The following is a 15,196-nucleotide window of genomic DNA, read 5'->3' as shown; positions in this document are numbered from 1 at the left end:
TCCATGTCCCGGTGGATGGCATCCTGTCCTTCTGGTGTGTCGACTGCACCACTCAGCTTGGTGCCATCTGCAAACTTGCTGAGGGTGCACTCAATCCCACTGTCTCTGTCTCTGATGAAGATATGAAACAGCACTGGTCCCAACAGGGATGCCTGAAGGACACCACTTGTCACTGACCTCCATCTGGACTGAGCCACTGACCACTACCCTCTGGATGTGATCATCCAACCAAATACTCATCCACGAAATAGTCCACCCATCAAATCCATGTTTCTCCAATTTAGAGAGAAGGATGTTGTGAGGGACTGTGTCGAAGGCCTTACACAAGTCCAGATAGGTAGCATCTATAGCTCTCCCCTTGTCCACTGATGTAGTCACACCACCAAAGCAGGCCACCAGGCTGGTCAGGCAGGACCTGCCCTTGGTGAAGCCATGCTGGCTGCCTCGAATCAAATCCCTGACCTCCATGTGCCTTAGCTTAGCATAGCTTCTAGGAGGACTTGTTCCAAGATCTTCCCAGGCACAGAGGTGAGGCTGACAGGTCAGTAGTTCCCAGGGTAAATTATAAGTAAGGAATGTCTGCATGCACATGTGGGGAAATAAATTCTAGTTTATTTGAGAGATAATTTCAGTAAAATTATAAATTATTTATTGCTCACATATAGCAGAGTGTCTGGCCCTCAAACATGGTGAATTAAAAGTGAGCGAGACACTCCAATCACAGCCCCAAAAGCCTACCAGAATCAGTCTTTTTCTAGGTCAATTATCTATACTGAGGTTATGGAAGAAAATTTCCAAAGTCCTATCATAAGAAAGGACTTCCCCACTCTCAACACATCAGCCTCACTGAAATTTGAAATTATATAGTACTTTCCAACAGCTATAACTGAAGCAATAATTAAATATGTACCTTAACAGTTAAGGTTAAAAAGACACATACAAGGACTTGGGCTGTCTGCATTTCCATTCCAGTAAAGAATCACTCATCTACCCACACTTTCTTGCACCTTTTTACCCACTTCTGTCTTCTGGGGTTTTTTCCCCTTCATGCAGAATACATTTGGACTTCCTCCCATTATCCCTGTATTTCAGACTAAACATCAATTCTCATCCAGTCTAACTGCCAAGCCACCTGGCAGTCTCTTTTTCTTCCAAATATCGATTCATTTCATTCCCCACACTTCAGAAGAGATTCTAATCACAATATCACACCCTTGCCCACTGAAGCTAACAGAACTGAGTCTTCAACAGTTCTCCTCCAATTGAAGATCAATCTTCCAGCTTCCCAGACAATTTTAATACAGTTTACCCCAGCTTGCAAATATAACTTATTTGGCATATAGTTTCTGATCTTAATATTTCTTTCATGTAATGTGCTTTTTTGTTATTTTATTTTCTTCCCATTTTCCCATCCAGAGGTGCTCAAAACTTGACTGGGCAGTTAGCTCTAGCAAGTCTGAGGATGACAATGGATCCAGAAAGACAAGACTGTTTCACCAATGTAAACTGAAAGACAAAATATGTGGCTGGATCTGGGCCCTGAAGTTTGGTTCCAAGTAGGTCAGATCTTGATTACTGTCACGATCAGAAAGTGATCTTAAAACTACTTGAATCTGAGAAGGACAGCACAGCTAATGCCTCTTTTATTAAAAAGACTGGAGGAATTAATGTAAGAAATCAACAAAGCCACAACAGGAGAAATGTGACTGAACATGGCAGAAAAGTTCTGAAAAAGAAGAGTAAAGAGATGGTAAGAAGGTAAAGAACAGAGAGGCATCTGGAGGGATGCAGAGACAAAGCTGTTTACATACTTGCTCCCTCCTTACTTTAAGCCATTTTGTTTCCAGAATCCTGTTGAGTTCCTGCTTCTGCCTGTAAACTCACCTCCTGCTTCACTGCTGTGAGGAAGTAAAGCAACAGTGTTTTTACTGTTGTGGTAAAAAAAGAAAATTCATTTTCTTACAGCACAGGAAACATAACCATTCAGAAGCAGTAAGGATATGTTATGCTCTCCCCACAGTGTCTTTAGCTGACAATGTCTTTTTTTATTTGTAGGTTCAAAATAGTTACCTTGCGTGTGATGTAGTATCATTCACGTTAGAAAGTCCACTTCTACAATTTTAAAATTTTTTTTTCCTACCATCTGCTGTGTAAGCTTACCAAATGAGTCTACAGGTCCATTTAATTGTGTTGTTGCATGTTCTATGTTTTTGCCAGGGAGGCTTTTATATTGTTCTTGTTCCCTTAGTTTTGCTTTCTTCTCCTTAATGTGTTATCAGGGAGGATGATTTCCCATCTTAACTCCTCGACAGCAAAAGGGTGTCCATCACCTGGTTTTGTTTTTCAGGGGTATTTTTTGTTTGTTTGGGGTTTTTTTATTTTTTCTTTATTTCTTTCTCTAGAAGCTCAGTGAGTAACTGGAAATTATGTCAAGATGAGAAAGACACAGCATCAGATAATTATTCTAAATTCATTGTAATGGATTATAACAAATTAACTATTAGGTTAAGAATTTATATTTGCTTTGGAACCAGAAATAAGCAAAGATAGTTTCAACTAATAACACCACATAGGTAATATATGCATGCTTACTGTTTCTGAACAAATATATTTCTCAAATAGAGGAGAAGAAAAAATACAAAGATACCTGGCTTAAGAATTTGGTGTTTCTTAAAAATTCTTTCCCCTTTTGAAGTAATCTTAAGTAATCAAGAAAACGTCCTAATATTTTAGCTCATTGTAATTTGACAATAGAGGCAGCAACATGAAATTTAAAAACCAATATAAAATAAAAAGCCAAAACAGACATTACATACATACTTAGCTTCTCAAGTACAAGAGTAAATCTCAGTAAGAAACAAAAGAATTTTAGTAATAATTAATATCAATAGTACAAACTCTTATTAAACAAATTTAAGTATCATTAAATGATGCAAAAAATGGCATACTGATTCATTAAACATTTGTGTACCTCAAGGGACGAAAGACTTTACATTCCACAACTAACTTTATTAGTAAGCAAAGGTAAGTAAGGTAAGAAGTTGCTTTATTAGTAAGCAACTTTTAAGAACGGCAGATATTAAAAATAACTTGACTTGTGAACTTTTTTACTCAAGAATTCATCTTGATAAAAGAACCAAATCCCACTGGCATACGCTTGCTCTAGAAGGTATTCCAGCAAAACAGAATGCATTGATCTCAACTGGCTGAAGCTTAATGACTTTACAAAAACAAAAGGCTGTAATACTCCTAAAGTTCCAGTTGGTTTAACAGTCCATGAATCTTACAGAACCAACAGGACGTAAAACAAACAAACACAAACATAAATATATATATCACATGCACACAAACTATATAAAATTAAGTACTCTGCAATCAGAGGGCAAGACAGATTGCTTTTTCCTAATTAATTTAAAATAGCTTTTAAGTCATTTTTTAAATTGAAGAGAACATTTAACATAATTCATTTTGCACGTTTAAGCTGTTCTGCACATGTAATCACTGAAGCAGTCAAACAGTACACTATTTTAAATAGACATATTATGTTGCTTTTTTATGTAAGAATGTAATGTGTTCTACCTAGACTTTGCATTTTAATAATTACATTATGCTAACAAGCACGTTCATTATGGTTTTCATGACAGACGTTTTTACTTATTTCTAGCATGCTGCATTTAGAAAATTGAAATGTAACAAAAACATACAAAAATAAAGAAAAAATCTACAGTTGACACTGTTAAATACAACACTTCTAAAGAAATGCTACGTAATCAAATAAATTTATCAAAACACATTTCACACTGAGCAATTCATTAAAGAAGGGAAGCACTATAACTATATGAAGTGAACAGCTTGTTTCTGGTCACAATGTCATTCAAGGGCTTAAAACCAATGTATCTCATCATATTATGGTTATTATTATACATAAACCGGGAAAGGAAAATGTTCCCAGTTTGGCTGTTGAAAAGTCTCTGACTGCCCACTGTCCTGTGTGGTGGGGTTTTTTTGTGTCTGTTTTTTCGGTGGGTTTTTTTGTTTGTTTGGTTTTTTTTGTTTGTTTTGTTGTTCTTTTTTTGGTTTGGTTTTTTTTTTTAGAACTTTGCCAATATTCAGATCTTACTTGAATTTAACATTCTGTGTCCGTGCCTTATCCCACCCCCCCAACACAGAAAAAACGCTGACAAACTGGACCAAGTTCACAGCAGAGGCCACCAACATAGTCGGGAACTGTAGCACAGGCCCTCTGAGGATAGACTGGGAAGCAGGGCCTGTTCCACCTGGAGAAGAGAAGACTTTGGTGAAATCTAACAGCATCCCCCAGTACCAACAAAGAGGTTATTATGAAGACAGAGCCAGGCTCTCAACAGGACAAGAGACAACAGCCATAAGTTGAAACACAGGAGGTTCAGAGAGGACATAAGCAGAAAGTTTGTCATCCTGAGGACAGCCCAGCAGTAGATGCATTGTCTGCAGCCCTGGAGATTTTTATGACCTGACTGGATACAGCTTTGATATCTGTTCCAACCTCGTTACTGACCCTGCTTTCGGCAGGAGTTTGGAGCAGAAACCTACTGAGGTCCCTTCCACACTGCATTATTCTGTGAATCTATGAATACAGGATCTCTATTTATGAAAAGTTACATTATTTGACTAAATTTAGGTCTTAGCAGAATTGTAATAACCTCCAAATAGGTTCCTATAAAACAAACAGTAACTTAAAGAAATCCTCTTCATCCATATTAACTGCCTGTCCACCCAACATGAGTGATGATATGCTCTTGTTTTCATTCTGTGTGTCCCTTTAGCATGAAAGGAGACCACCGCTTTTCCCGACTCCATGCACACTTAACCTATCATTTTAAAAGCACGACAGAGCACTCCAGGTCACTTGTCCTTAGGCATTCTCAGTCAGAAATACTTCAGCTACACTGTGGCAAGTCAAACAACACCGGGCTTCTCAGCCAAGACAGACGTCAAACATGGGAGAAGGAGAACACTATAACACAAAGCACCAAGTGCCTACCAGCTGTTGGAAATTAAAGCTTTTCCATCCTTCCAGAAATGGCTTCATGTATCTAAATGTAAAGCTGCTCAAAGATACGTCTCAGAAGCTGGCAGAGCAGCCCACTAGGCTGCTGCAGGAATAAGAAACTAGACAGACAATGCCTTCTAGTGTATTACAGCATGTGGTCAACTTGCTGTAATATCAGGTAATGACGAAATTCAAATTTTCTTCTGAAAAGTTTGACTGTAAGAAGTTATTTCACTACCTTGCGCAGCCTGCTAATCACAGCATAATATCTTAAACAATAAGAGAACACATCACGTATTATCAACTTACCCAAAAAATTTTAACTCAGGTTCAAGAGTTCCAAAAAAATATGTATCATAACTCACAGAACCATCATAAAATTGACAAAGATTACAATCTTTTTGCAAAACAAAGTAAAAACATTTTAACATTCTAAAGTTAGTTTAAAACTCAGTTTTGTGAATTCACAGGCAGAAATATTGATAAGCTATAAGTCTGAGCAAGTGGCAGAGCTCTTAGAAAAGTACCAGAGCCCAAGAAAATTATGGTATGGCTTAAGTCTGCTGCAGTTTAAAGATATCCTTCTAAACACTGTTAATATAGGTGAACCAGCTTAGGTAGTAAACACAACACAAAATTTTCAGTGTCCTGTGCAATTTACACTGCTGCAGCTTCCAGCTGCTGAAATATGAGCTAGTTCAGGTACATCCACATGTGTTACAATCACATATGCAACTCTATTCCAGATACAGCTTCAAACAGGTTTGGTTCTGACTTGTACTGGTGTAATCTCATTAACCTCAACCAAATAAACCTGGTTTATATATTATCCACTTCAGCCTGACTATTTAATCAGACTGCTTTTAGGTCTGGCAATGCATAGCAATCAAACGTGAAGATTTCAGCTCACTTTTTACACCCACCTTGCACAGGGCCCTAAGTTCTACTAACCGTTTTACATGCTCATTATCAGAAACTTAGGTCTAACATGCTTCTCCCCATCTTCTGCAAGCATGCTTCCTAAACACGCACTGGAACTCAGTGCAACTCCATCATCCTTTCAACGCCTGAAACACTATTTTAGTGTGCTAGGCTCCAGTTTTAGGGATTGAAAAGACTCATAGGAATGCCCTAATGTTAGCCAGCTACCTTGAAATCACCTTTAACTGAAGCCAGGCTAAGATAAAAGCAACCAGAAGTATTTATTCACAAAACCCCTGACAGACAGCATAGTTACAAAAGTTTATGAAGATCAGGTATAGAGCAATGAAAAGATAACCACGCACCTATTTACACAGTTGTTATAATAGTTCCAAAGTCTCAGCCTTTTGGGAGCCAGCTGTTGGACTGACACATGCTTTATTGCCCACAGCTGAGGATCTGGGTCTTGTGCAATCCCATGTCCTCACATTCCACTGGGAACCCAAAATTTCTTTTGTAGCTCGGTCCATCTTTGGGGTTATCCAGGATGTGGTTGCACAACTTTTTCTCTGGCACTGCAAGCCAGCTTAAGAAGTTACCCTGTCCGTTACCCTTCCCTCGTGCCACTTGTTCCAAAAGACAAAACTAATTTTATTTTAACTTAGGTCACAGTTGTGATACAGTTTACAGCACAGCCCTACAAAGAGCTGTTGTGTTTACAAAACCGAGGGAGCAAATTCCAGTGTTTGCGCGAGGTTGAGGAAAGCAACATCTTGTGTGCCAGACAGTTTAAGAGGACACTTAAAACACACCATGAAACTGCAACCTCTACCTTACTCTTAGCTCTCTGGGACTTCATGATTTATAATGCCTGACAGAAAGGCCAATACTCTTTCTCTTCTTGGATTCCTACCCATTTTCCCCAGCAATAGCAACTGTCCTGTGCCTCGGCCACCAGTTGCCAAGTGGGTCATCTGCTTTCTACTGCTCCAAAGAGCAAAACCTCAAGGTATCAAAATATAAAAACCCCAAAAGAATATCACTTTTTTGCTCAGTGCAGAAATCTGAAAAATATCCATGGCAGAGAATTTGTCAATATAATAAAAATAAATCTGTTGCTTAAAAACTGCATATTAACACTGACCTTAATACACGGAAATTGGCATTCAAATCTCACATGACGAATCTGAGACTCTTAAAGAGTACAATCTTGTAGAACAGGCTTAAATCAGATTTTACAAGACAATAAAAACTGAAGACATTTATATGTACATATTACTATATGGCTATACTATATTCCATATTAAAATAAAACTTCTAGTGGTTCAAAAACGAATCCAGAGACAGAACCTGTACTGCCAGTGCTACAAAGTACAGCAAACAGATTCACAAATAAGGTCAGAAATGCCAGTTACGATTTCCAAAATCAGTTTGTACAAGTAGCAGTTCTCTCCATGTGAGGTACATTTCACAGTGAAAGGAAATGTCTTTAGTAGTTTGATGGTAAAGTTGAAAAACAGGTAAGATTTCAGATTCATCAATCCTCTTGGCAGTCTTCACGCAACCTATAAAATGGAAATAGTTTGGCTTTGTGTCCAATTTAGATTCCTTCAACTACAAGGAAAAGGTTTTAAAGATTTCACTTAATTTGACTCTTTTTACTCCCTCAGTTTTCTAAGTAAAACACTTTGCCTTCTCTACCTTTGCAGACTATCAGGACTGGAAGAAGAATGCTTTTGATTCTGCTTGTCCCTGAGGGAATGCCACCTCATACAGGCCAGTTGCTGCTTGGCCCCAACTCCTGATTTCCCAGCACACAAGAGTACTCCTTTATACAGATGTGATGCAGCAAACACGTAAACAGCTTTATTCCCCCTTTGCATTTTGGCAACCTTTTGCTCCTTTGCTTCAGACAGAAGCACAGAGAGAGCTGGGCATTGATGTTCCTTGCAACCGCAATACAGTTAACTTCTGAACAAACACAATACAGTATTGTTACATTCTGCAGAACCAGCACAAAACATTAAAGAATGTCGGACTTCTCCACAACTGGGAAACACTGTTAAAGAGAAGATTTTTGCTGGCTTATACTTCCTACTATAGTATGCAGTACACCAACTATACCACACATAATAAGACTTCATATTTTTTTCTGAACATCATCCTCCAACATGACCCCTCACTTGAAAGCTGTATTTTTAAGAGGCTTTTGTCTTTATAACCTCAAAGCCTCCTATGTGATTTGATTATCTTAACAGGTTTTCAAAGCACCTTTTAAACTCACAAAACCCCCTCTTTTATTAGGAGTGAATGGTTGTTTTCCAGCAGCCTTTGACCTCACATGCACCTGCGTTAGTCTTGTAGTCAAATTTTACCCTATGTTCAGTAAAACCCAGACACCACCTGCAGCCCTATCTGTACAACTGAATCCATGCAAGCATCCCCATAATTCCACGTTGAAGTTAACAGGACTCCCAGTCTAAAAGCCCTTGAACAACCAAGGCCTTCAAAAATCGTTTGAGAAACACAAAATTTACTGTATATTCATATGTAGCAAGATCAGACATTTAAAAGTCAAAGTTTTTCCTCTCTTAAAAATCTCACGCAGTGCTGGAAACCCAGGCTGCAGCACAACACAGTGAAGAATGATGAACATTTTCCTTGTAATTATGAAATCCTAGTAGTCAAACAAGACTAACGGAGAAGAAAGATGGAAAATTTTCATTTCAAGCATACTAGACGTGCTCTTTTATATATGCAAAGTGTCAATGCTATACTAAGAAATGTCAACACTATTCCTCTACATGACTAAAACCCAAAAAATCTCAAAGTTCTTGTCCCCATACTCGGTTTTTGGGAAACAGGATGACTTAGTTTGCACAAAAATGTCTCACAATCTGATTTCAACTGATTTGATAATTATTCTTACAAAAGACTACAAAAAAGAAATCATTAAGCTTAACAAAGCCACAAATAGACATTTTCAATTCTTAATTATACATGCAAGTAACTTTAATCACCTCACTTCAAATACATACAATATTCATTTATTCAAAACACTTCTAAAATACTTTCTTAAACCTTGAAATCTACTATAGCTGCTTGAGCACATCAGCAAAATGATAAAGGGAACATCAGCTAAAATAGCTCAACTAGATGACCCACAGAGGTCCCTTCCAACCCCTACCACTCTGTGATCCTGTGATTCTGTGACTGTAAATAAAACTTTATGTCATGAACAACCGACACTTCAAGAACTGAGGTGAGTATCAGAAAAGTTTCTACATGGAGAGGCACACAGAGCAAGAACTACCACACTACACATATTCATCCAAGCACATATGCACTTCCAAAGTCCCAGCCTAAGTAATCAATCTTCAGTTTAGTAAGTCTCTATAATGCTCTAGCAGCAACCGCAAAGCAACTTTGGCGATAAACAGTTAAGATGACACTTGAGCAGGATCAAAATTGCGAACTAGCCAAGCAAAAAAACAGAAGACAAGATAAAATTTGATGTCAACAAACACAAAACAATAAACTCCTGAAAGAATAACTTGCAGCTATTCCCACATGGTGTTGAATTTTAAGCCAAATGTAAGCAGATAAACAAAACAACCACGCACAGGATGTGCAGCTCAAAAGAATCTCTGCTTAATACAGTCATACACAAGACGAGAAACAAAGTGTTCCAGTGAACAAAGAAGGGGATCAAAAACATTCTGATTTCACCTGGAATATTGTCTTTTGTGACATCACGGAAAACCAGAATCAATTCCTAGATTTATCTGAGCTATGGACAAATGCTAAAGATACTAGGAAAAAAAAAAAAAACAAAACATAAACAAATAGCAGAAAGCCTAGAAGGGACAAAGGTACAGAAAAATCAAAACACCAAGAGCTAATGTCTCTCTTCTTAATACAAGGAAATGTTCAGCAATGATTAAAAAGCAATCTACTAACAACAAAAGGAACTGTGTAGTAGTACTGTGGAAGTCACTGTCAAAGACACAGATGCAAAACCAACTCGTATCATAAAAGAACAATGCTTGTACTGATTTTAAATCAATAGCTGGTGGTACCAAATCGGATGTTTTTTTCCTACAAGTCAGATTTAAATATTCACATTTGACTGTGTGATCCAGTTACTACACAACCAAAATCAGATGGACAGTTGTCTTCCAGGCAAGTCATTCTACTTGTCTGCTGAAGAAATACTTAGATTTTCATCCACAGAAAACTGCTTTCTTGTACAGGTCAACAGGTCAAGCTAGGAATTGCTTTTAAAGATCAAGCCAGCTATACCTCAATACCCACAGTAACACACTGTCCACGCGAACCAGACCTCTGCATTCAGTACTGCATAATCCAGAGAGCTTAACACTGGGGTGAGGCACCACCTTTTTCCTCCCAGCATCTCACAGGGTGCAACTGACAGGCACAATATGCCTTACACTTGTGCCCTGTAGCTCTCACTGTATCTCCAGGCATATAACCCATTTAAGTTAGAGATAAAATGTACTCTCTAGATCAACACAGCATGCAGCAGAAAGCACCTATTTGGATGTGGCAAATAAAACCAGTTACAGTTCCTCCAGCAGAACTACTATAAAGAAGCTTCACTGCATACGCACGTTCTTGTTTTGTTTTTCAAGTCTCTGTAAAGACAGATCTACTTTATGGAATAATCTGCAAAACCTCACATCCAGAAATTCAAGAGAACTCCTCATTTACTTTCTGATAAAGAAATCACATCTGAAACAAGTTAGAGAAATACAAATGCAAGCATGAGCTCAAATGTTGACTCAGATCTTGCTAGTCTTACTCATATTAGTCATCTCACTGGGCTCATGCTGAGAACACTGTGGGTGGACATATGAATTCATACGGAACCCACTGAAATCAGTGCATAGCCAGGGTCAGAGGCCTACAAACAGCAGCTCTATTAAGCGGGGGGAAAAAAAAAACCCAAACTGTGTATTGCCTAGTATTGCCTAATAACAGTGTTAATATTTGCATACAAACCCAGACAAAAAGAAGGGAGGGTGTTATAACAGCCTATAATAGCACAGTGGCAGTAGGATAGGATAATTCGGGTTGAAAGGCACCTTAGGAGGCCATCTAGTTCAACCTCCTACTCAAAGCTGCAGTCATTTTTATCAAAAATTTGCAATGTTTTGGTTGCCTTCTTCCACAACAGTTGTTTTTTTCAAAACACCATTAAAACAAGGTTAACTGTTCAATTATGTTAATCTGCTTTTTAATTAAAGTTTTGTAACTTTTGATAGTAGTTCCCTTTTATCCATACCTAACACCATGTAATTCACGTGTCTGATTAATATCACTATATTTCTGAATCTTATTTCCCTCTTAAGGTTCTTTCAGCCCAGATGCTAGATTATTTCCTGTAACTGCAAACATCATCACTTGGCTTTTTGTTTACGTAAGGTGACACTGTAAAAATGCCCCAGAGCTGAGATAAAGAGACCAATGGCAAAAATGACAGCCCTGTTCAGCAACTGCTTTTCTCACCACTTCAGCAAGCAGATGCCATTGCTAGTGCAAGATGACAGTGATATTCACTTCAGCAGTATTCTGTGGTCATGCATAACACTAACTCCACATAGTTTGGAAACGGTTATTCTGCAGAGATTTCTATTTTGTTTTTTATTAGCCCAATCCCCCGCTCTGAGCAGCTGCACATGAGAAGCAGCAGCAGTCTCCTTTCATTTTCCTTTCGGCAGTTCCAGTCAATCTGATTTGATCAACAAGAATGTTGACCATTTTCTGCCTCCTGTGAACTTCTTGCTCATTAAACTTCCCCTCCCAGCAGGGAACACTACTTCCCTATGTTGCTGTTGTTGGCACTTACAAAAATGAAAAACTTTGTAAACAGCTCAGATTCAAGGCTTCTCTGGGAAGCGCACCACTGCTTAAAATATCTATCATTTCACACTATAATACTGAAGCTGTTTACTACAAAATTCTCCATTTACACCACTGAAGTCACTTGGGACTCATTCCCATCAAGCAGAAGACAGCGATGGCAACTGTGTTCCTATCGAATCCGCAAGTTGCTGTCACCAACCCTAAGCAGGGAAGACAAACAGGCATGTCCAAGGAACATCACTGTGGTATTACTCCCATACCAGTTACCGGGAATACTGGGCGGGGGGGGCGGGAATTTAATCCATGAATTACTCTTTTACAGTGCACACCACCTCTCTACAATCTCCTGTTAACATTGTTTTCCGCAAAATACTAACTTTGGAAATACTTCCCTCTCACCCAAACTGCACGTGTGATAAATCTGACTAACAACAGAACCGACAGAGAAGCAGATGATGAACTGGAAAGCGGCACAGCGCTAAGATGTCGGAAACACTGGCCGTTAAGCAACTACTCTCAAGTGCAGAATCCCATGTGAAACTAAGAGCAGCCATCACCGTGTCCCCAGTTCTGTTCCCCTCCGCCCAACAACTGAAGACAGCCTACGTCTCTCCGGCAACAAGCAGTTTACGAATGCCCAAAGCAAGGCGTTATTCTCTCACCTGTCGCAGACCGCACAGGTGAGAAGGGGAAACTTGAAGAAAGAGCCAATCAGGTTCCAATCACACTTCAGTTGCGCCAAAAAAACCCAAAATCTGACGGAGTTTTATCCGCAATTCTTTTCTAAGCGAAAAGAAAAAAAAAATTATCTTGTGAATATAAACGAAATTCATTAATCCGCAACCCGCACCTCAGGGAACACGTGCCCACAGAGAAGCAAATTCAGCACGGCCACAGGGCGAACAAACACGGATGCTTCCGCGACCGTCTGCCCTCCGGATGGGCTTCTTCGGGTTGCTGCTTTGTTTGGTTTTGTTCTTTTTTTCCTAACGGCACAAGCCAGCATTCTCCAGCAAAACACACACCCCCGCGGCGGCGCGGCAGCCAGCAGCGGCCCGCCGGTCCGGCCCGGCCCCCGGGAGCGCTGCCGCGGCGGGGGGGGGCGCGCACACCGCCAGGCGAGCGGGCCCTTCCCCACAGCTCTCCCCCCGCCCGGCAGGGCCCGCCGAGGGGCGGCCGTCCCGCCGAGCGCCGCCCGCCGACCCCCGCCGCGTTGCCTAGCGCCCGTCCCGCCGCGCGCCCCCGGCCCCTCGGCGGGGCTCCCCGTCGGCCAAGGCGGAACCGGCGCCGAGGTGTGACCGCCATGCCGGCCCCCCCGTCCCCCGGCTGCCGGCGCTGGCCCCACTCACCCCGGCGGCGGCCGGGCAGGACCGGCGCGCGCAGGCAGCTCCCCCCTGTGCGCGCGCCCGCCCCCTGCCCATGCACGGCGGCGCGGGACCCGGCGGCGGCGTGCCCAGCCGCGCTCTGCCCGCTGCCTCCGCGCGCCGCCCCGCCCTCCCGCGCGGGGGAGCCGCCCCCCCGCTGGGCGGGGCGCGAGCCGCGAGGCTCCCGCCGCGCGCGTCATCACGCAGCTGCTAGGCGACGCGCGGGGCGGGGAGTCCGCCGGGAAGGCCCCGCGGCGGGGCGGGGCGGGGCGCCTCCTTCCGCCGGGCGCCGCCTGCGGCGCAGGGACGCCGTGCCGGGGGTCGGCTGTCAGCCCCGCCGAGGCACTGGCGAGGGCGGCGGGCCGGGGCGGCGGGCCTGCGGGAAGGGGAAGTTCTCCTGTGCAGGCGGCGGCCGCTCGCTGCCCCGTCCCCGCCCGCCGCTGCCTGCCCGTCGGGGAGAAGGGCTCCGCGTCCCGCGGACCGGAACCGCTGTGAGGCGAAGGGCCCGGGGCCGGACCGGGCCTCGCTCCGCCGCGGTGAGGGGAGCGGTGCGTCACTGCCGGGGCCTCGCCTCACGGCAGCGGGGGTGTTCGCTGGGCCCGAGGAAGATTGCGCGGGTTTCTTCTTGGGCGGTGCGTGTGTGTGTGCTGGTCCCATCCCAGCTCCCAGGATGTACTGCGCGGCCCTGAGAGTGCAGATGTACGCTTTGGCGTAGCTTCTGATGTGGTGGCTTGGATCCTCGCTTTCTTGCCCATAAAGAGCTTGACTGCTGACGTGAGGAGATGGGGAGGTAAGGGAAGAACTCCGGAGCCAGAGGGCTTGACCCGCGAACGCATCCTGTGAAGGCTTTGTCCGGGAGACGCAGGAAGAACGGAAGTTGGGACAGGGAAGAACCAAAAGACCACATAAAAGTTTGATAGGTGATGAGTCTCAAAAATACCAACAGGCTCATGCTCGTAGCTTCCAGTGATTCCAAAGCAAGCTGTTAGCTAACGATTTGGTGCTGTCAAATGAAATACTGTTCTTCAAGGACAGGCTTACCACTGTCATTTCTGCAGTGTTATATGTGTTTTTTTACTCTCTCTGCAGAAGAAAAAGAGTATGCCCATGTCATATAACACCATCGTACAGAAAACAAAATCCAGGACAATTCAGAACTAGAATCTAACTCCGTGTGTACATTGCCTTGCATATTTGGTTTCCTTCAATGTGCGGTTTAAAGGATACCTGGTGATTTTGAAATAATGATGTCAACTACAGCATGTTTTCTTCCAGTATATCAAGTCCCCGATCTCACTGAAAGTTTCTGTGGTGTTACATCCTCTAAGAATTTTGCTTTTCATTTTTAATGTCTCTCTCTTTCCGTGCCGCAATGTGGAAAACTCACACAAGCGTGTACTGCAGTGACACCAAAAACTTCTTGCAAACAGGGAAAAGAAACAAACTGCAAAATAAAAATGTTCTGATGCCTCCCAAGTATAATCATCTAATACACCACAGTTACCCAGACCACTTAAAAGACTGGGAGAGTAACGTACCGTGTTGGTTGCCCTCACTACGTACTGAAGGCTCTGCTCATCAAGCTCTCTGTGGACAGAACTCTGCAAATGCAAAGAAGTCTACAGAAATAGATGGGAAATCCTTATATTATTAAGTTTCAACATTCCATCCAGGTCAGGTTTAGTTGGACCAGCAAAACTTGCCAAACTCTTGACTGATAAAGTACACGGTCAGTTGATGAGATTGTGAAAGCCCAGTCTACCTTAGGACTCTAAACGTTACAGCTTGTCTAATGATACCAGGCATTTTTACTTTTGTTTGTCTTCTATTATAATTAGTTTAAACACGTTTTTAGTGTAGTATAGCAAGAAGAAACGCTATTGTCCTATGAAATGCCCCTTTTCACTTGTCTGTGCAGGGTTGTTCGTTACTTTCAACACTGTTCCCGCTACTCTGTTAATTTTTAACAAGTCCTTGCAAAAGCACCTGCACC

At 42.1% G+C, this 15,196-nt stretch overlaps 1 protein-coding gene across 1 annotated transcript in view; it reads right to left on the bottom strand.

Moving 5' to 3' along the window:
- Positions 1-13,278, bottom strand: part of JAK2 (Janus kinase 2) — a 103,053-nt gene extending 89,775 nt beyond the window's left edge. Inside the window, exons 1-2 of the mRNA XM_075411133.1 lie at positions 13,189-13,278; positions 12,502-12,622 (exon numbers count right to left, since the gene is read on the bottom strand). The gene's annotated coding sequence lies outside the window, so the exon portion shown is untranslated. The remainder of the gene's footprint in view (positions 1-12,501; positions 12,623-13,188) is intronic.
- Positions 13,279-15,196: the final 1,918 nt, after the last annotated feature.

Source organism: Opisthocomus hoazin, chromosome Z (assembly GCF_030867145.1).
Source record: "Opisthocomus hoazin isolate bOpiHoa1 chromosome Z, bOpiHoa1.hap1, whole genome shotgun sequence".
In the NCBI taxonomy this organism is placed as follows: Eukaryota; Metazoa; Chordata; class Aves; order Opisthocomiformes; family Opisthocomidae; genus Opisthocomus; species Opisthocomus hoazin.
This window is presented reverse-complemented; position numbering and strand designations above follow the sequence as displayed.